The 21,773-nt window shown below is 38.2% G+C and overlaps 2 long non-coding RNA genes across 2 annotated transcripts in view; both read right to left on the bottom strand.

Moving 5' to 3' along the window:
* The window catches only part of LOC143590595 (uncharacterized), a 31,053-nt gene extending 11,329 nt beyond the window's left edge, over positions 1-19,724 (bottom strand). The window contains exon 1 of the long non-coding RNA XR_013145496.1: positions 19,247-19,724. This is a non-coding gene — a long non-coding RNA (uncharacterized LOC143590595). The remainder of the gene's footprint in view (positions 1-19,246) is intronic.
* A 577-nt stretch (positions 19,725-20,301) lies between these two features.
* On the bottom strand, positions 20,302-20,677 carry LOC143590596 (uncharacterized). The gene is made up of 2 exons (XR_013145497.1): positions 20,530-20,677; positions 20,302-20,455 (listed from the first exon to the last, which is right to left on the bottom strand). It is a non-coding gene; the product is annotated as an uncharacterized LOC143590596 (long non-coding RNA).
* Positions 20,678-21,773: the final 1,096 nt, after the last annotated feature.

Below are 21,773 nucleotides of genomic sequence, written 5' to 3'. Positions count from 1 at the left end.
TTACTTAAACAGATTAGGGTAAAACTTGCGCATCTCATCCTCAGTTTCCCAAGTAGCATCTGATCCTTTGTGATGTTTCCATATCACTTTTAATAAAGGTATAACCTTTTGACGAAGTTGCTTCTCCTTGTGATCGACAATCTCTATCGGTTGTTCAATGTAGTTCAGCTGTTCATCAACCTTAATATCCATCAATGGCACGTGAGACGTGTCATCAGCTAGACACTTTCTCAGATGAGAAACATGGAAGGTTGGATGAATTCCTTCTAACTCTTCGGGTAGATCCAGCTTGTTAGCCACTTCACCCACACGATCAATAATCTTAAACGGCCCAACGTACCTCGGACTCAACTTTCCCCTCTTCCTGAAACGAATGATTCCTTTCCAAGGCGAGCCCTTGAGCATCACACTTTCACCAACATTGAACTCAATAGGTCGCCGCCGCTTATCAGCATACGACTTTTGTCTGTCTTGAGCAGCTTTCATTCTTGCCTTGATCTGATCGAACTTTAAAGAAGTTTCTTGCACAACTTCTAAACTTCCCATCTTTTTCTGACCAATCTCTCCACAACATACCGGGGTTCTACATCATCTACCATACAACATTTCAAACGGTGGCATACCAATACTCAAATGGTAACTGTTGTTATAGGAGAACTCTTCCAGATGAAGATGATCATCCCAACTTCCACCAAAATCTAAAACACAAGCACGTAGCATATCCTCAAGGGTTTGGATCGTCCTTTCAGACTGCCCATCCGTTTGAGGATGATACGCCGTACCGATGTTCAATATCGTCCCCATAGCTTCATGGAAATTTTTCCAAAACCTCAAAGTAAACCGTGTATCTCTATCAGACACGATCGATATTGGTACTCCATTCTTAGTCACAACCTCTTTTATGAACAAGCTTGCAAACGTTTCGGACGAGATAGCCTCTCGTATAGGCAGAAAGTGAGTACTCTTGGTCAAACGGTCCACAATCACCCAAATGGTATCATGATGCTTAGCTGTACGAGGTAGCTTAGTTATGAAATCCATGGTGATGTGTTCCCATTTCCATTCAGGTATCTCAAGCGGTTGCATTTTCCCATAAGGCTTCTGATGTTCGTCTTTGACTTGTAAAAAAGTTAAGCACTTACTAACATAATCCACTACATCATTTTTCATTCCTGGCCACCAGTAGTCTCCTTTCAAATCTTGGTACATATTTGTAGTTCCTTGATGAATTGAGTATCTTGACTTATGAGCTTCATCTAAGATTCGACCTCTAAGATCTCCATGACATGTGATCCACATACGGTCAAACCTAGTCTTCACACCATGCGTGTTTTCTATCAACTCATCTTGCTGACCGAAAATCCTTTCTTTCTTTATCAATCCTTCATTTACTAGCACTTTTGTCTGCACTTTGATTATTTCTTCAAATAGGCTTGAGTTCATAATTAACTGGTATGACGTCACTGTTGCAATGACCTCCTCGTTCTTACGACTTAGCACGTCGGCGACCATATTAGCTTTACCAGGGTAGTATTTAATGTCGTAGTCATAATCTTTAATCAACTCCAACCATCTTCTCTGTCTCATGTTCAATTCTTTCTGCTCGAAGAAGTACTTTAAACTCTTAAAATCTATGTAAATGGTACACTTAGTACCATACAGATAATGCCTCAATATCTTAAGAGCATGCACCACTGCTGCTAGCTCTAAATCATGTGTCGGATAAGTACTCTCATGGACTTTCAACTGTCTAGACACGTAAGCTATTACCTTCCCTCGTTGCATCAACACGCAACCTAACCCACGATGCGAGGCATCGGTACAAACAACTAAATCCTCTTCACCATCGGGTAAAGCAAGGATTGGAGCTTGCGTGAGTCTCTTCTTTAATTCCTCAAAAGCTTCTTCTTGGAACTTTCACCAACTGAATACTACCGACTTTCGGGTCATACCAGTCAACGGTGCGGCTATCTTGGAGAAACCTTCGATGAATCTCCTATAGTAGCCAACTAACCCTAAGAAGCTTCGTATGTCAGTTGGATTCTGTGGAGTCTTCCAATTTTTTATCGCCTCAATCTTAGCGGGGTCCACGGTAATACCTTCAAGAATAATCACGGGACCTAGAAACTGCACTTCTCTTAACCAGAACGCGCACTTAGAAAACTTAGCATACAATTTCTCTTTCTTCAGAGTCTCCAATACCTCTCTCAAATGCTCAGCATGATCAGACTCGTTCTTTGAATAAATCAATATATCATCAATGAAGACAATTACCGACTTATCCAACATCGGCTGACACACCCTATTCATCATGTCCATAAATGCTGCAGGAGCATTCGTTAGACCGAATGACATTACGAGGAACTCGTAGTGTCCATACCGCGTCCGAAACGCTGTCTTAGGGATGTTTGCCTCTTTCACTTTAAGCTGATGATAGCCTGATCTGAGATCTATCCGTGAGATCCAACCTGAACCTTGCAGTTGGTCAAACAGATCATCGATCCTTGGAAAAGGATATCTATTCTTTATCGTAAGCTTGTTCAACTCGCGATAGACTATGCACATTCTCATACTTCCATCATTCTTCTTCACAAACAACACCGGTGCGCTCCACGGAGAGACACTCGGCCTTATAAAACCTTTGTCTAGGAGTTCTTGTAGCTGGGACATCAATTCTTTCATCTCGGACGGTACTAGACGGTAAGGCGCTGTCGCGACGGGCTGGGCTCCTGGTATTAAATCTATCTGAAAATCTATCTCTCGCTCCGGTGGCAACCCCGGAAGATCCTTAGGGAATACTTCTGGGTAGTCGCACACGATAGGAACATCTTTCATTTCTTTCGTCTCGGCCATAGCGTTGACAACATACGCCAGGTAGGCACCGCACCCTCGCCTTAACAAACCCTCGAATTTTATCATCGAAATGACATTAAGCCCAGAACTTTCCTTATCACCATAAACCATCACCACACTACCATCCAAGGACTTTAACCTTATTATCCTACTCTTACACACAATCTGAGCTTCATACTCAGACAACCAGGGAACTCATGTCCCTCTAACTCTATCTTACAGTCCTTAACCATTTTCAATATTTTAACCGAAGTGTCACTAGCTGTTTCTACTATAAAAGTCTCAGACACTCGTCAACAATTCATTTTAGCTAATTTACTAAATGGCGTGGCTACGAAACTTTTGTTCGCACCTGAATCAAATAATACTGAAGCGGAATTACTAGAAACGTACCTGTGACAACATCTGGGATCTGTTTGGTGATGTGTGTATAATGATGCTCTCACAACTAAGCTTTAAATTTATTAAATAAGACTCCTAAAGAAACAACACAAAACCGGCAAGTGTACCGATCACTAATAGTATAGCACTAATGAAGTCCGAGTATCGAACACAAGGACACGTGAAAACGTATTTAATACTTAACCCTAACCAAGACTCACCTAAGGATAATATATTTTAAATGTTTTTTAATTATTAACTACTTAACCGAACTTAAATTAACTTAAAAGACTTAAATTAAGAAAACTAGACGAAACTTTGAAAGTAAGATTTATCATTGGGAAAAACGTCTACCTAGGCAAGAATCCTATTGAAGGTATAATAAGCTAATGGATTGTAGAATCTCACGACACCAGTTCCTAAGGATGACACAACTAAGGTTCACTCAAGAAAGTTATATCACCTCTCGGTCTCACTAACAAACCCTAACCTACACTTAGTTGATTTTAAGAACTAACCGGGTGATAAATTGTTAAAGTGCTCTAATGCCGACTCTCCTCTCGGTCTCACCGACACACTACCCTAATGGACACGAATACTACGCAACCAAGGATAGAGGATCAATTCAGTTTAACTTAAACTAGGTCAACAAATCGCACACAAACCCAAACCCGACAAGAACCGAACCCGCTCTCGCGCGATCCTAATCCTAACAAGTAAAAGCTATGAGACGACCCTTCTTCCTATCACCTCTCGGTCTCTAAGAAGGTGCCTACCCGCTGATTTTAACTAATGAATATACCCAACTTAACCCTACGGTTGTACACCCCGCAAACAATCTCTAAACACAAAGTAAAGAGTTTAAACAAGCTAAAACCAATTCAATCAATCAAAGTAAGAGGTAATTGAGTATTATTAATCAAAACACAGCCACTAAACACAACCTAATTCAATGTTAAACCAAACTTTACATTAACAATTCATGTCATGATTATCAACAATCCAATCTACTTACTAAAACTTAACAATAATCATCTAACCTAGGTAGAACTAACAAGTTAAGCCTAACATTAATTTTGGATAGCAGCAAATTATTGATTTAAACATCATAAAAATCAACATAAACATAAGTAAACTCATTCAAGAATCAATCTCAATCAAACACAAGTAAACCTTCAAGTTACTTGCAAAACAATCCAACATAAAAGATCAAATCAACTAGTTAGGGTTCTTGAACAAAAACACAAAGTTTATGGATGTATTACTCAATATTATGGCTGAGATTATGAGTGTATATGGTCCCTAGCTGCTGTCCACAACCATCCTTAGCCTCCTCCTTCTTCCCTTGGCTCAAGAATTGCAAAAAACGAATTTTTCCTCGTATATGGGGGCTTTTAGGGTTATTGTTTTCCTAGTTGGGTGCTGATTTCGGGATTGATGGCTGGTTATGGTTCTTTTTTTTAATTATCTTCATATATTAAGCATAAAAGGCTTGGATCTTGTGGGCTTGGGTCGGGCCTTGAGTTGTAGTCTTCAAAGTTGATAAAAAAGGCCCTTAGAGTCTCCAAACTAGACACTTTTCTTCCTTAAAACTCATAACCTTCAATTAATCATCAATCTTTGTAAAATCAAGCAAAAACAAGCCATAACTCTTAATAATTAAACTAATAAAGTACTTAAAACATGATAAAACGATAAGGAAAGTAAGTGTATTTTACAACACATCAAACATCCCCACACTTAAGTCTTATTCTTCCCTGAAAAAGTCTAATGCAGTTGGATCAGAATCGGAAAATACAGTCTTAAAAACATATAGGTTAATTTTTTAAAGCTTAGAAGAACGCAAAAACCACGATCACCGATATTTTTATCCACTTAAACCCATGCCTTAATCTTTACCGGGACAAACAAGATCCGACAATAATATTACTCAGTGGTTTACACAATTAAGACCCGCTTATTTTCAGCTTTTACCAGACCAGACCACCCCAAATTGACTTAAACCTCAAAACTAGCAGAAGTAAAACTTTTGTTGCTCTATTTTTTTTCATGAATAGTTAAGACGATCAAGGTTATTGTTTATCCACCTAAGCTTAAGCATCAAAGTCTACCAAGCAGCCATTAGATACGATTAAGGTTGAATTATTTAATAGCTAGTGTTCCCCACAACATGACATACCCCCGTTATCAAGCAATACACCGAAACCATCACCATAGGTGAGTATGCAAAATTTCATTTGTAGGGCTTACATGTAGCGTGTCCCTTGTGGTCCGTTTCTTAATGGTAATGAGACCCGACCAAGGGGACCCCACATGGATAACAGCGTGGATGATCAAGTCTGTAGTGTATTTGTACTTTTGTACTTAGTGATCATGGTTTAATGACTTATGTGGCAGAAAATTACGGGTTTGCTCTTTTTTAGCTTTATCTTAAATATTCACAATCCCACCTAAGAATTGTAAATACCCAGATGAATAGACTGCATACAGACCCTTGGTCTCCGGACCCAAAGCATCCCATCAATACAAGAATTGAGGTTATAAAACCATACGCCAGTGAGGTGTAAAACACTAAACTAGCAGTTTAAAATTTATATCACAGGCTACACGGCATACTCTAACGTTAAACCTACCCAAGCATCATATGATAACGTATTCAAATTTTTAAAACTCATGATATTTCCACATTTTCATACCAAAATTTGAGGCTTGAGTATGGCCCGACCTTTCATTACTTATCTTCCACGGACAAAACGCTTTACCCCTAAAAGATTTCCGTTTTAACCATTTTATCAAATTTGCCGTTTCATTTTCAAGGCTGAGCCTACCGACACATCCCAAGTTAAGTGTGTTTTCTTTTATTTATCTTATATTATTAGTAGTTTGAAAAACCAATTTCCGATTTTACTATCATCTTCCATTATTTGCAAAAGTATTCATTAAATTTTTGGGACATTTTTCTTTTAAGTTTTCAATCAATTTATTTTTTCAATTTTTTTATTTATTTTTATTTTTCTTAAAAACATCAATTTTCCATCCCCACACTTAAATTTCACATTTTCGTCAATGTGAGACAAGGAAAAGACAAAACTAAACATAAAGAAAAATAAAGTGGAACAGACTCCCCTGGTATATGTGATCATGCAAGTGTGCGGTGAATCATGTTCCTCGCCATCCTATTCGAACGCAAGCTTAAAACTCCAATTCTCTATATCAAGCTATCACTAACGAACGAAATCGGCAATCCATAAGAAAATTGCATCCCCACATTTGTTTAAATCTCTAGCTCATCAAACGTCATCAACCAACCAAGGAATAACCTGCAAGTAAGAGAAGAAACAACCCGGCAAAACTCGGAAATAAAAATAAAAATGAAGATAAAATAATAAGGAAAGATATTACCGGGTTGCCTCCCGGGAAGCGCTAAGGTTATTGAATAGTCTTCAGCCGGACTCGCTCCCGAAACCTCAATCAGGAGGCTTCTCCTTTATCCTCTTCCCATCGATGCTCCTCAATACACTTCTCTTACAATTGGCCGGGAAGAAACCAATTGCACAACTCTCATGGGCACGACCATATGAATTAAACTCGGCCCACCAACTCTTAGACTCCCCAAAAAATGATCCCCTAAAGTGAAACAGGAGTGACGAACTCTTCAGCACACCATGATCTCTGAGCCTAGATATCCTCCTTACTCTTTTAGACAACTTTTTAAACCTCAACACATCCCGAATAGAGATTGAGTACGGTTCATGTTTGGTTTTTCACATTCAAAGTGCAATGGTGGAAAGACTGATTCACCACCCACCTCATGGCTCTCCTCACAAGGCTCATTCTTGATCCCCGCACTTGGCTCGTTATACAATAGATCCTCAAGCAACTTTAAATCACCAAGTAGGTCAAACTCTCCTTCATCTGTCATGGTAAAATCCATCAACTCTTCACCAAACTCATACTTAAATTCTTCCTCCCAAGAGGGCATATACTCCTCTACTCTCTGTTCCCAGTATCTTCAATCTCACTCAGGGTTTCAAACAAAGGTGGATTCAAAAGTGGAATATATTCCAAATCCTTTCTAACGGCAAACAATACATCATCCATTATTGCCTCCAATTCTGGGGTGGGCTCTAATATATTCCCAGACAAATCTTTATACCCTAAGAAGTTCCCCATTTGATCATATGCAAATTTGTATGGAGGAGGCTTTACAAGAAGTGATTCCCATGGAGCTTTCCGTGCCTCGACTTCTATATTTCTCCTCTCATAAGCATCATGCACCCAGTGATTTCCGCCACAAACTTTGCATCATGGTTCTCCAACTTGTAATCTAAACATTTTTTCTGTAAAGAACACTCAAAAGAAACGAACCACGGGCACCAGATAAAAATAGATAAAATAGTTAAGAATAACAATAATAATAAAAAAAATAAAATTAAACTTAAACCACCAAACTGAAATAAACTAAATTAATTAAAATAACTAATCTAACAAGGTAGGTCCTAACTCGAGTCGTTCTCAATACACCTCAATCCGTGTCCCCGGAAACGACGCCAAAAACTTGATGTGTGTATAATGATGCTCTCACAACTAAGATTTAAATTTATTAAACAAGACTCCTAAACAAACCACACAAAACCGGCAAGTGTACCGATCACTAATAGTATAGCACTAATGAAGTCCGAGTATCGAACACAAGGACACGTGAAAACGTACTTAATACTTAACCCTAACCAAGACTCACCTAAGGATAATATATTTTAAATGTTTTTTAATTATTAACTACTTAATCTAACTTAAATTAACTTAAAAGACTTAAATTAAGAAAACTAGATGAAACTTTGAAAGTAAGATTTATCAATGGGAAAAACGTCTACCTAGGCAAGAATCCTATTGAAGGTATAATAAGCTAATGGATTGTAGAATCTCACAACACCGGTTTCTAAGGATGACACAACTAAGGTTTACTCAAGAAAGCTAGATCACCTCTCGGTCTCTAAGAAGGTGCCTACCTGCTGCTTTTAGCTAATTAATATACCCAACTTAACCCTACGGTTGTACACCTCGCAAACAATCTCTAAACACAAAGTAAAGAGTTTAAATAAGCTAAAATCAACTAAAACCGATTCAATCAATCAAAGCAATAGGTAATTGAGTATTATTAATCAAAACACAGCCACTAAACACAACCTAATTCAATGTTAAACCAAACTTTACATTAACAATTCAAGTCATGATCATCAACAATCCAATCTACTTACTAAAACCTAACAATAATCATCTAACCTTGGTAGAACTAACTAGTTTAGCCTAAGATTAATTTTGGACAGCAGCAAATAATTGATTTAAACATCATAAAACTCAACATAAACATAAGTAAACTCATTCAAGAATCAATCTCAATCAAACACAAGTAAATCTTCAAGTTACTTGCAAAACAATCCAACATAAAAGATCAAATCAACTAGTTAGGGTTCTTGAACAAAAACACAAAGTTATGGATGTATTACTCAATATTATGGCTGAGATTATGAGTGTATATGGTCCCTAGCTGCTGTCCACAACCGTCCTTAGCCTCCTTCTTCTTCCCTTGGCTCAAGAATTGCAAAAAAACGAATTTTTCCTCTTGAATGGGGGCTTTTAGGGTTATTTTTTCCTTGTTGGGTGCTAATTTCAAGATTGATGGCTGGTTAGTGTTCTTTTTTTTAATTATCTTCTTATATTAAGCATAAAAGGCTTGGATCTTGTGGGCTTGGGTCGGGACTTGAGTTGTAGTCTTCAAAGTTGATCAAAAAGGCCCCTAGATTCTCCAAAATTGACACTTTTTTTCCTTAGAACTCATAACCTACAATTAATCATCAATCTTTGTAAAATCAAGCAAAAACAAGCCATAACTCTTAATAATTAAACTAATAAAGTACTTAAAACATGATAAAACGATAAGGAAAGTAAGTGTGTTTTACAACACATCATTTGGCTTGTTCCTGAGTCAACATATAAGCCATAGTTTTTGGCCCTGATGGTTCAGTATCCTTCTTCCCACTTCCACCAGCTTCAACCTCAGTGCATTCCCTAGCAAAGTGGCCCGTCTTACCGCACTTATAACATGCGGACTTTGCGCTACATTCATGAGCATAATGGCCTATCTTACCACACTTATAGCAAACATTTGATCCAACTCTACACTCCCCAGTGTGCATATTCCCGCACTTATGACACATATCGGAACCAATACCCCACCTACACTCGCCACCGTGCATCTTACCACAAATCTTACATGACCTTTTCTCCCACACCTTCTGTTTCTTGTCCTTGGAGTTCCACAACTGAGTACCGGGTCGTTTAACAGGAGCAAACCACTTCTTATCTTTCTTCTCTTCTCCCACCACAACATCATCCACAGCCAGGTCCTCATAAACCATCTCTACAAGTTGGACAACATAGTCAAAAGTACCAGGTTTATTCGCCCTGAATAGTATGCGAACATACTGTGCCAATCCTCTCACATAGCACTTGATTCTTTTATCCTCAGTGTTAACCATATCGGGCACCAATCTCGACATTCAGTTGAATTCTGTGGTATACTCATGATGTGTCATCTTTACTACTTTCAAGTTCAGGAATTTCATCTCTGCCCTCTCAACTTCAGCGTCAATACAGAACCTCTTCATCACCAGCTCTTTCAAATCCTCCCAATTCATTGCCTTAATCTCTTCCTGACTCTTCCTCTGTTCGATCGATTCCCACCAGTACATTGCCTCATCACCAAAAGATTGTGTGGCATAACCGATAGCTTGGTCGGGACGGCACTTGCTAATGCGGATAACCTTATCCATGGTGGTTATCCATTGAAGAGTAGCGATTGCGTCTCACAAACCAGTCATCTTCGGCGGGTCACAACCCTTAAATGACTTGTAATTGCACCCGCCTCGGCCCCTTCTCATATCATTGACTTTCACAGACTTAACCACACTCGAGGCCTCCCCCTCTCTTTCATAATCCTTCTTACCATTTCCACCCGCTCCATCAGCAGTTCTTTCACGGCTTCTACCAGACCCTTCAGGAATCAAGTTCTTCACAGTAGTGGCTACAGCTTGAACAATAGCCGCTTGAATTGCGGGATCCAGCTGAAGCCCTTCGTTGTTGCTTGGGTTTCGTCTAGCTGAGCTTCCTTCATTTTCTGTGTTAGAAGTTATCTCTACCGAAGGTGGACGGTCAGTACGTGGCCTGCCTCGACGTCCAATACGACCTTTAGTGCCAACAATCTCTCTTGCCCAAGCCATCATATTCTAAAAGGGAAAACACAAACGTCAACACTCAAGGAACTATTTAGAACAAGGATAGTAAGGCTAACAGGTAATAACAGTGGACAGCTATGATTAGTTGATCACGTTACTTTCCATGTCCTATACACTTCCCTTTATGAGTCTATTTGTGCTGGTTCTACTTTCAAATAGTCAATCAAATCAAGCAATCAATTAATCCAATCCCTAATATTCACATATCCTTTCTTTAACAATTAAGCTATCATTGACATTCATTATTCAACCATACACTTTACCTTTACTGAGCTTGCTTGAGTGACATATGACATTCTTGAACTGGCATATTCTTTCATTTCTTACTTAAATCACATTCTCTGTTCGAGTCTAAGCATGTAGGATGCTTGAATCTCTCGAACTTTGCTCTGACACCAACTTGTAAGGCCCCGTTACCGGTGCCTCACATTTGGACGTTGGATTTACTCATAAACACAGTTCCAATTATAAGAGTTAATTAAAACATTCGCTAAATATTAAAACTTTCATAAAACATTATATTTCAATTCATAACTTGTCTTAAATTAACACCTTGTCTTTCAAAATCAAACATAAATTATAAAACGTCATGAGTCTCCAGATGCCAGCCTCTTATTCATTTGCCATGTGCCCCCGCTCAAGCTAGCTGCCTCATCCTACTCACCTGCGTGTATACTAAAAGTCAGCTACGCTAAGTGAGTTCTACTTAATCATACAACGTACAACACATTCATATTACATACTTTCATACATACTATCATACTTTTATCATACACTTGCTTATCTTCATAACCTACATTATAAAGAGCATTACGCCCTACTTTCCTCGAGTATTATTAGGGCCCGGTTCCCTCTTACCTCGAATATTATTAGGGTTTGGTTCCCTCTGCCTCGAGTATTATTAGGGCCCGGTTCCCTCTTGCCTCGAATATTATTAGGGTTCGGTTCCCTCTTGCGTCGAATATTATTAGGGTCCGATTCCCTCTTGCCTCGAGTATTATTAGGGTGTAAGGCCCCGTTACCGGTAGCCCTACTTTCGTGTTGGATTTACTCATAAACGCAGTTCTAATATCAGAGTTAATTAAAAACATTCGCGGAATATAAAAACTTTAATAAAACATTTCATAACAATTCAAGACTTGTCTTAAACAACCAACTTGTCTTTTGAAAACTAAGTAATTAAAACATAACACTCCCTGAGCCTTCCGATGCCAGTCTCTTATTCAACGCCACGTGTCCCCTCAAGCGAGCTGCCTCATCCTACTCACCTGCGTGCATACTAAAAGTCAGCTACGCTGAGTGAGTTCTAGTTAATCATACATTATACAATACACACAAACTTATATTCTTTCATTCATACTTTCATACTTTCTTTTGTACTAACTTGCTTTCATATCTTACGTTATAAAGAGCATTACGCCCTACATTCCTCGAGTATTATTAGAGCTCGGTACCCTCCTTCCTCGAGTATTATTAGGGCTCGGTACCCTCCTTCCTCGAGTATTATTAGGGCTCGGTACCCTCTTTCCTCGAGTATTATTAGGGCTCGGTACCCTCCTTCCTCGAGTATTATTAGGGCTCGGTACCCTCTTTCCTCGAATATTAGTAGGGTTCGGTTCCCTAGTTCTTGAATATTAGTAGGGTTCGATTCCCTCTTCGTTACCAAACAACCATACATCATACCTCGAGTATTATTAGGGCTCGGTACCCTTTTCGTAACCATACAACCATACAACCATACAACCATCCTTTCATTCTTTTATTAACTTTATCACGTTCATACACATAAGCATACATATCATACTTACCTTATTCATAGCGTTACAACCTGATAGTACGTGCAATATCCGAAGATCGTTCACGTACCATCAAGCAATCATTAAGACATTTCACATTATTCACATAAGGCATACGCTTATCTCTTAGGATAAGCATATTAACAAACATATTGAGTATGCACACAGCCCCGAAAACATAACACATAAATGGGGCTAGAAACTCACCTGAAGTCGGTTACGTTCACCGTTAATTGTTATTCCTTTATTCAGTTGGGCACGGCTAACTGTATAATAATTATATACATCAATTAACTATCACTACTTATCTCGCGTTTCTAGTCTAATTATAACCCTCGACGAACGGGGGTCCGGGGGCAGCGCCCCTGGCAGCGGGGTCTAGGGGCGGCAGCCCCTAGCAGGGTCCAAGGGGCAGAGCCCCTGGCTGGGGTCAAGCTGAATTGTAATTAATTTATTAACTGTCGTAACACATTTTCCATTAACTGTCGTAACACATTTTCCATTACAATTTCGAATCATTAATTAATTTGCTAACTCAAAAGTTCAAGGAATGAATTGTAATTAATTCATTCTTTTTCTAATTCCAGGGACTGTTCTGTCATTTTATTAAACTTTCTAGTTCGTTATTCAGTCTTTAACGAATTGACTTATCTTAGCGAACTGGTCATTTGTAACGAACTGAACCCTCTAACGAACTGGACCTCTGACGAATCCGTCCTTGTACGAACCAGTCCACATAGCGAATCAGTTCAAGTAACGAATTGGACCTTCTAATTCGTTATCTCCTTTATTGAATGGCTATAACGAAATGGGGGGGGTTAATTCGTTATCTTTTCCTTAACGAATCAGGACACGAACTAAGGCTAGTTCGTTATCTTTCCTTAGCGAATCTACTTAACGAATCACCCTTAATTCGCTAAATTCCCGTTAGCGAACTAGGGTTAGGTCAGGGAATGTCAGAACATTCCCTGACATACCCTTAACCTCGTATTACTTTTCTGGCGCCGCCTTTCCGGCGCCGTCATTGCCGGAAAGCCGCCGGAAAAACGCGAACTCACCGGAAAACGAGTTTTAACTCGTTTTTCACCGTTTTTCGCCCCGTTCGATCCAGATCTGAGCTAGGGTGATCCCTAAGCTCATCATAGGCTCGTTTTATACCCGATTCCACCCGGATCTCGTGATTTAAACGGTTTAACGGTGTCGGCTCGTCGTTTCGCAACTATATCTAACGGGTTAAGCTCATACAATATTAAACTATCGTTACCTCGAGTCAGTGCTCAGTTTCCTTCTTGATTTCGGCTTGAGATAAGGAAGAACTAGATAGAAATCTTAAGTGTGTGTTTTGGGTGGTGTATGGAATATGTGTGAATAAGGATTAAATGGATATTAAGGGTTTATATATTTATGGATCATGGGCTTAAGCCCATGGTCTTTCCTTCTTTCTTTCCTAACCCAAGTCCATAACCCATATTCATTTACCCAACACTAGCCCAACTTGTATTCTATTTATCTAAACCGATAACGACCCACTATGAAATAACGAAATTTATTTTCCATTAACTGTTGTAACACATTTTCCATTACAATTTCGAATCATTAATTAATTTGCTAACTCAAAAGTTCAAGGGATGAATTGTAATTAATTCATTCTTTTTCTAAGTCCAGGGACTGTTCTGGCATTTTATTAAACTTTCTAGTTCGTTATTCAGTCTTTAACGAATTGACTTATCTTAGCGAACTGGTCATTTGTAACGAACTGAACCCTCTAACGAACTGGACCTCTGACGAATCCGTCCTTGTACGAACCAGTCCACATAGCGAATCAGTTCAAGTAACGAATTGGACTTTCTAATTCGTTATCTCCTATAACGAATGGCTATAACGAAATGGGGGGGGGGGGGTTAATTCGTTATCTTTTCCTTAACGTATCAGGACACGAACTAAGGCTAGTTCGTTATCTTTCCTCAGCGAATCTACTTAACGAATCACCTTTAATTCGCAAAATTCCCGTTAGCGAACTAGGGTTAGGTCAGGGAATGTCAGAACATTCCCTGACATACCCTTAACCTCGTATTACTTTTCCGGCGCCGTCATTGCCGGAAAGCCGTCGGAAAAACGCGAACTCACCGGAAAACGAGTTTTAACTCGTTTTTCACCGTTTTTCGCCCCGTTCGATCCAGATCTGAGCTAGGGTGATCCCTAAGCTCATCATAGGTTCGGTTTATACCCAATTCCACCCGGATCTCGTGATTTAAACGGCTTAACGGTGTCGGCTCGTCGTTTCGCAACTATATCTAACCGGTTAAGCTCATACAATATTAAACTATCGTTACCTCGAGTCGGTGCTCAGTTTCCGTTTTGATTTCGGCTTGAGATAAGGAAGAAATAGAGAGAAATCTTAAGTGTGTGTTTTGGGTGGTTTATGGAATATGTGTGAATGAGGATTAAATGGATATTAAGGGTTTATATATTTATGGATCATGGGCTTAAGCCCATGGTCTTTCCTTCTTTCTTTCCTAACCCAAGTCCATAACCCATATTCATTTACCCAACACTAGCCCAACTCGTATTCTATTTATATAAACCGATAACGACCCACTATGAAATAACGAAATTTATTTTTATTATAATAACCGAAAGTAGGATGTTACATAGGGCCCGGTTCCCTCTTCGTTACCATACAACCATAAATTATTTTACATTCATACATATATATACATACATATCATTATCCATGCATGCTTTATCTCATATACTCATTCCATACTTACTACATATACTTCCCTTAACAATACGTGCAATACCCGAAGGTCGTTCATATATTGTTAAGTATTTATTCATCATATAACATAAATGTATCACATTCATCAATAAGACATACACTTACCATTTAAGGTAACTGTATTAACATTCACATTGAGTATGCACACAACCCCGAAAACATAACAAGGAAATGGGGCTATAAACTCACCTGAACTCTGTTTCTTTTCTCCGTTAATTGTTAATCCCTTCTTTAATTGAGCTCGGCTAACTGTATATAAGTTACACGTATCAATACTCATCTGATCTAATCTAATGGCCTAGTACTAGATTACTTTTACTTAGTATATTTAGGGTTTTCATTTATTTTAACGTTCTAGTATTTTATCTTCTTAGGTCTTTACAATGCATACAATCAAGCATATACACGTATACCTGTATACATATACGGGTCGCCATGTATCCGGGTCTCAATATAAGCGAACTTAGATATAAGCGGACTTAGATATAAGAGAACTTATATATAAACGAACTTAGATATAAGCGAACTTATTATCAGGCGAATTTATATGAGGCAAACTTAACAGCAGGCGAACTTATAGCAAGCGAACTTAATCAGCAGGCGAACTTGAAGTGGTGAACCTAATCAGCAGGCGAACTTGTAGCAGCAGCTAAGGGTTTGATCTTAAACCCACTGACCATTTTCGTTTCAACATGTAGACCTTCAATATGACATTATCCAATCCGTAAATGTTCCCACGGCCATTTTCAGATAAGACTTGACCCGGGGAATCGTAAAGTTTGGATTTTTTGGCTTAAAACGTTCAAAACTAGATCTAGGGTTTTTCTTTAACGAGTAACCGCATGCTCGTTAAGTTCATTTTAACATCAAGTTTGCTACATTAATACTCGTTTATACCCAATCCACTCTAGGTTTAAGTTTCGCGGTTAAACGTTCATGAAAACATAAACTTTAAAGATCAAGAACGTACCTTTACGTGTTTTAAAGCTATGGATTTACTTGGTTATGTTGTATCTTCCTTAATTATCCAAGATCTATCAATTTGTAGCTTGATTCGAGTCTTGGATTTATTCCTTAAGCTTGCGGCCGTAAGGTGTGTTTAAGTGTGTGTGTTTTTGAGTATGTAGAGAATATGGAAAGATGGAATGAGAATTTAAGGTTTTAAGGTGGTTTAAGGGAGTATTTATACTCCTTAAAACCGATGGACCTAAGGACCATCCCACCATCTTAATCCATTTTAATTATCCAAATCCATACTTCTCTCTATATTTAATATTAATTAAATATTAACACACGATTCGAATCATAAACTTTCTTTTATTTATTTATAAATTTAGGATGTTACATTCTTCTATCTAAACTCCTACATTTTAACTGTCCTACGGCTTCCCTTTATCTAAAACACCCGGCATACGATCACCTCCGGGTTTTTGGATGCAGTTGCTATCCAAACCTAACAGCTACTAGACCTATCAAACTCGCCCCGCGGTCATCTTTATGTGTATTTCTTGGCTACCCAACCGATCATCGTGGATACCGATGCCTTAAATTTTCAACTGGCAAGGTTATTCTCTTACGTCACGTAATGTTTGACGAGCAATCGTTCCCTTTTTCTACCTCTTTCACCTCGAAACCTACCTCCTACTCCTTCCTAGAACCCGACCCATCTCCTATTATATTTCAACAACCCATACCCAACGCCCCAACTCCTTCAACACACAGTCCTCCCTTTTCATCCGATCCCACTTCAGCTCACACTAACCCATCTACCACTTCAACAATTACGATCCATTCACATTCCACCATTCCAATACTCAAGCCCCAATTCTGTTCACATACTCAAGAAGACCGCCTACAACCTTTACACAAGCATCTACCACACCAGCCACCTACGCTCCACAACCACCAGAACCTTCCACCTCTACCACAACTCAAATGCCATCAACCCCCACTCAACCCTTACACCAGCGACAATCCACTATTGCAACACCACAATCATCCCACCCTATGACTACATGATCCCGCACGAGAATAACTAAATCAAAAATACCACTTAACCTCAATGTTACCACGGTGTCACCCAATCCAAAATCCCATATTTAAGCCAAACTGATCCGCACTAGTATGATGCCATGAAAATTGAATACAGGGCTTTGAAGGAAAGTAATACTTGGGATCTCGTGCCTCGGCCGCTTGATGCCCACATTATCAGGTGCATGTGGCTTTTTCGCCACAAATACCATGCTAACGAGACACTTGAACGATACAAAGCTCGGTTGGCTGTCAACGGAAAATCACAACAGGTAGGTATCGACTGTGACGACACGTTCGGCCCCATCGTTAAACCATGCACTATACGTATTGTTCTTAGTCTTGCTCTGTCAAGATCATGGCCTATACATCAACTTGATGTTAAGAACGCGTTCCTTCATGGTCATCTTAATGAGACTATTTATATGTTTCAACCACCGGGGTTCGTGGATAATAAAAACCCCACATGTATGCAATCTTATCAAGTCACAATATGGTTTGAAACATGCACCACACACTTGGTATCATCGGTTCGCCACGTACATTTGAAAATGCGGTTTTAAATGCACTACCTCGGACAACTCCTTTTTCGTTTATAAACACAGACCACATTGGTGTATTTGTTATTATACGTTGAAGATATTATCTTGACCGCCTCTGATTCCAAGCTTCTGCAACACTTAATAAAGTCTCTATCTAGTGAGTTTAGCATGACCGAATTTGGGAAACTTCAACACTTTTTGGGAATTGAGGTTAAACAACATCATAATGGAATGTTTATCAGTCAACATTCATATGCCTCTGAAATTCTAACTCGCGCAGACAAGCAAAACTGCAAACCGTGTTATACGACCACTAATACGGATTCTAAACTTCGTGCTAATTCGGGTGAATTACTACCTGATGGATCTCTTTACCGTAGCCTAGCCGAGGCACTTCAATACTTGACTTTCACCCTGCCCGACATATCCTATGCAGTCCAACAAGTATGCTTGTTCATGCATGCACCACGGGTACCACACTTTAACTTCACGAAACGTATACTGAGATATCTCAAGGGTACTATGGACCATGGGTTACATCTTACACCCCCAAATCGGTTAAACTCACTGCATATTTGGACGTCGATTAGGGAGGTTGCCCTGACTCTCGAAGATCCACCTCTGGGTACTGCATTTATATTGGTGATAACTTGGTCTCATGGTCCTTCAAACGACATCCCATAATTTTGAGGTCAAGTGCTGAAGCCGAGTATCGAGGGGTTGCAAACACTGTAGCTAACATGGCTCCGTAATTTACTGCTTGAGTTATACATACCTATCCGACAAGCATCAATTATTTATTGTGACAATATTTTGGCCATGTACTTATCGCGTAACCCAGTTCAGCACCAACGTACTAAACACGTTGAAATTGATATACATTTTGTTCATGAAAAAGTACAACTTGGCTCCATTTGAGTTCTACATGTCCATGCAGATTATCAATATGCTGACATCTTTATCAAGGGTCTACCGAAACAGCTCTTCCAACACTTTAAATCCAATCTTTTCATTCGGCCGGCTACTGCTTCGACTGCGGGAGGCTATTAGCGAGCATAGTGTTTTGTATATTATTTTGTATTTATTGTATAATATCATTCCATAGTTTTAGGATATATTGTTACCTTTTATATCTGATCGTAATTAGTATTTATATTGGCTTAATGGAAATAGACGATAAGGAGTTCTTAATAAATCACAACGTTATGCACAAAATTTTTTAAAAAAATACATATCTGATTATAGATGTTTACAAACTAATTAATAAATAAATAACAAACAAGCCAAGACTGAACCCAAGACCGAGGTTCACTTATTGAGCTCGAGTTATTTTGGAGCCTAAATGATCCTATTATTTATCAAATTCTTATGAAATATATTAAACATATATTATGTTATAAGTAAAAAGTATATATAAAATAATTAAGAATGTAATTGATAATCAATAAAAGAGCCAAGCTCAAGCTTGAAAAATTACTCACACGCCGAGCTTGAGCTCTTGTAAATTAAAAATTGTCGAGCACGACTCGTTTACACCCTTAGCATTAGAAAATTATGATGCTTTACCTGAAAAGAAAAGATACATGTTGCCAAGAAAAGAGTATGGTCCAAAACTAGATGGAGGTCTATATGTTTGGCTACTAAACGCAAATCCTATCATAGAAATCCCTGACCTATTGAATCGTTGATCAGAAGATGGGAAAATCTCTAGGTTCACCACGAAGTAGTTCGAAATCATGTTGGGGTGACTCAGTGAAACCGAGTCAACAGGGAGCCGGTTAGATTCAAAAGAACCCATCATGGTACTTTGAATGGATGTATAGATAGTTAAGTTTCCAAGATCAGAGAAGGAAGGAGCCTTGAATGTTAAGGTGCCGGTATACGGATATGCGCATTTACAATTCGGACTTGAAATTTGACCCAAACTTCAGGTGGTAGCAGGAATACAGTTGTTGGAGGTGTTAAATATGATGATGAGTTGGAATCTTCAGGTTGATGACAATATGTTTCTGTTTCTTCTAGTTGTTTACAAACTAGATTATTAATGAGTGTGGAAAAGGAATCAAAATGCATAAAACCTCGTATACTATTTTAAGGGACATTTCACCTGATAGTAACCAAGTTTTAGTACTAGGTGAAATATTAAAAGGGATGAAATCATAACATAATACCCAACTTTCAGTATTGTTCCCATCAAGAAAAAAATTTATAGCTGTGAAAAAAAGTAACCTAGATTGAAGTTATATGTAACCTTAGCGATCATCTTTGTTTTCAAGTTGGTAAATGTAAGTAATTGTCAAAAGAATTCAGTAAATTAGAACCTAGTTTCATAACAGTTTCCATTAGTTCATCTTAATTAAAAGAAGCACTAAATAGTAACCAAGATTCATATATCTTCCATTTAGGTCACTTAATTTGAAAAAAATATTAACAATATAAAAAAAATCACAAGATTGGGATAATATTGAAATTTGAGTAGTTTATGTTAGAAAAATAATTCACAAGATTGGGATAATACTGAAACATGGTTATTACTCCATGGTTTCATCCTTAGATTACATTGTAAAAAAAAGATTTTTGATTCATATTTCAAACTCAGTTTATTGATAAAAGTCAAGGAAATCACAGTCTTGCATAACATACATGAGATCAGCAGAGCGTCTTCTTTGCACAAAGGCTAAAATTAAGTTATTACTCATATCGATAAGCCTAAGACCTTCGCTATAAGAATCTCCAAAATCGAAGGTACCATTAAACTGGTTGTTTCTTAGTACCCTGTAAAAAACTGAAAGTTGTTTAGAACTTAAACAGGAAAAAGGACAATCAAATTGCAAATTTAATGTCCTCACACAGTCTCTATCTGTGGAATGTGAAACAAGTCAACAAGCACTTGTCCTTTAAGCCCGGTACCATGCATCATCCTGATATTGCAAATTTAATTATCTTGAAGTAATACTGTTAATGTAAAATGAAAGAACATGTAACATGAATCCAAAGGGAGAGAAACGTACAAAGTTGTAAAAGACTGTGATGTGTTGTTAAATACACTTACTTTCCGTACCTTTTTATCACGTTCTAAGTGCTTAATTATATATAATAATTGATGATTTTAACTCGTTTTAACATGATCTTACAAAGCTTAATACATGGTGTAGGTTATGGGTTTTACAAGAGAAAAGACTCGGGTTTTTGAAGACATTGGGGGCCTTTATGATCAATTTTGAAAACTAAAACTCAAGTCCCGACCCAAGCCCACAAGATCAAAGCCTTACATGATATTATATAAGATTATTAAAAAAAAAGAAAAAAACCCTAGAACCAGCCATATAGGCTGATCGGAATTGTGGCAGCATCAAGGAAGAATGAAAAAATCGTTGTGGAGGCTTATTGGCGGCTAGGAGAAGAAGATTAACATCAAGGGTGAATCGGGACAGTGTCTAGCATCATATTTCATCGTTTATTTCAGCCCTAATCTTAAGTAAACATCCAAAAACTTTATGTTCTTGTTCAAGATACATAACTTGTTAATTTGATCTTTAAACTTGATTTGTTTTGCAATTGATTTGAAGATTGAGCTGTTATTGATCTTGATAGATTGTTGAATGATTAATATGATGTTTATGATGATTAATATGGTGTTTAAACTAATGTATACCTGTTGTCCAAAATTCATGTTAGGCTAAACTCATTAGTTCTACCTAGGTTTGATGAATATTGTTAGGTTTTCGTAAGTAATATGGATTGTTTGATCATCATGATTTGATTTGTTAATGAAAGTTTGGTTTAATATTGAATTAGGTTGTGTTTAGTGGTTGTGGTTTTCTTAATTATACTCATAAACCCACTGCTTTGATTGATTGAATTAGTTTTGATTGATTGTTGCTTGTTTGACTCTTACTTTGTGTTTAGAGATTGTTTGCGGGAAGTACAACCGTAGGGTTTAAGTGGGTGTGTTAATTGATTAGATTCAGCGGGTAGGCACCTTCTTAGAGACCGAGAGGTGATAGGAAGTAAGGTCGTCTCATAGCTTTTACTTGTTAGGATTAGGATCACGCGAGAGCGGGTTCGGTTCTTGTCGGGTTTGGGTTTGTGA

Source organism: Bidens hawaiensis, unplaced genomic scaffold (assembly GCF_021521415.1).
Source record: "Bidens hawaiensis isolate Kalapana, Puna unplaced genomic scaffold, B.hawaiensis_p1.1 tig00038681_1, whole genome shotgun sequence".
Lineage (NCBI taxonomy): Eukaryota > Viridiplantae > Streptophyta > Magnoliopsida > Asterales > Asteraceae > Bidens > Bidens hawaiensis.
The sequence above is the reverse complement of the archived record's forward strand: the minus strand, read 5'-3'. Positions and strand labels throughout refer to the sequence as shown.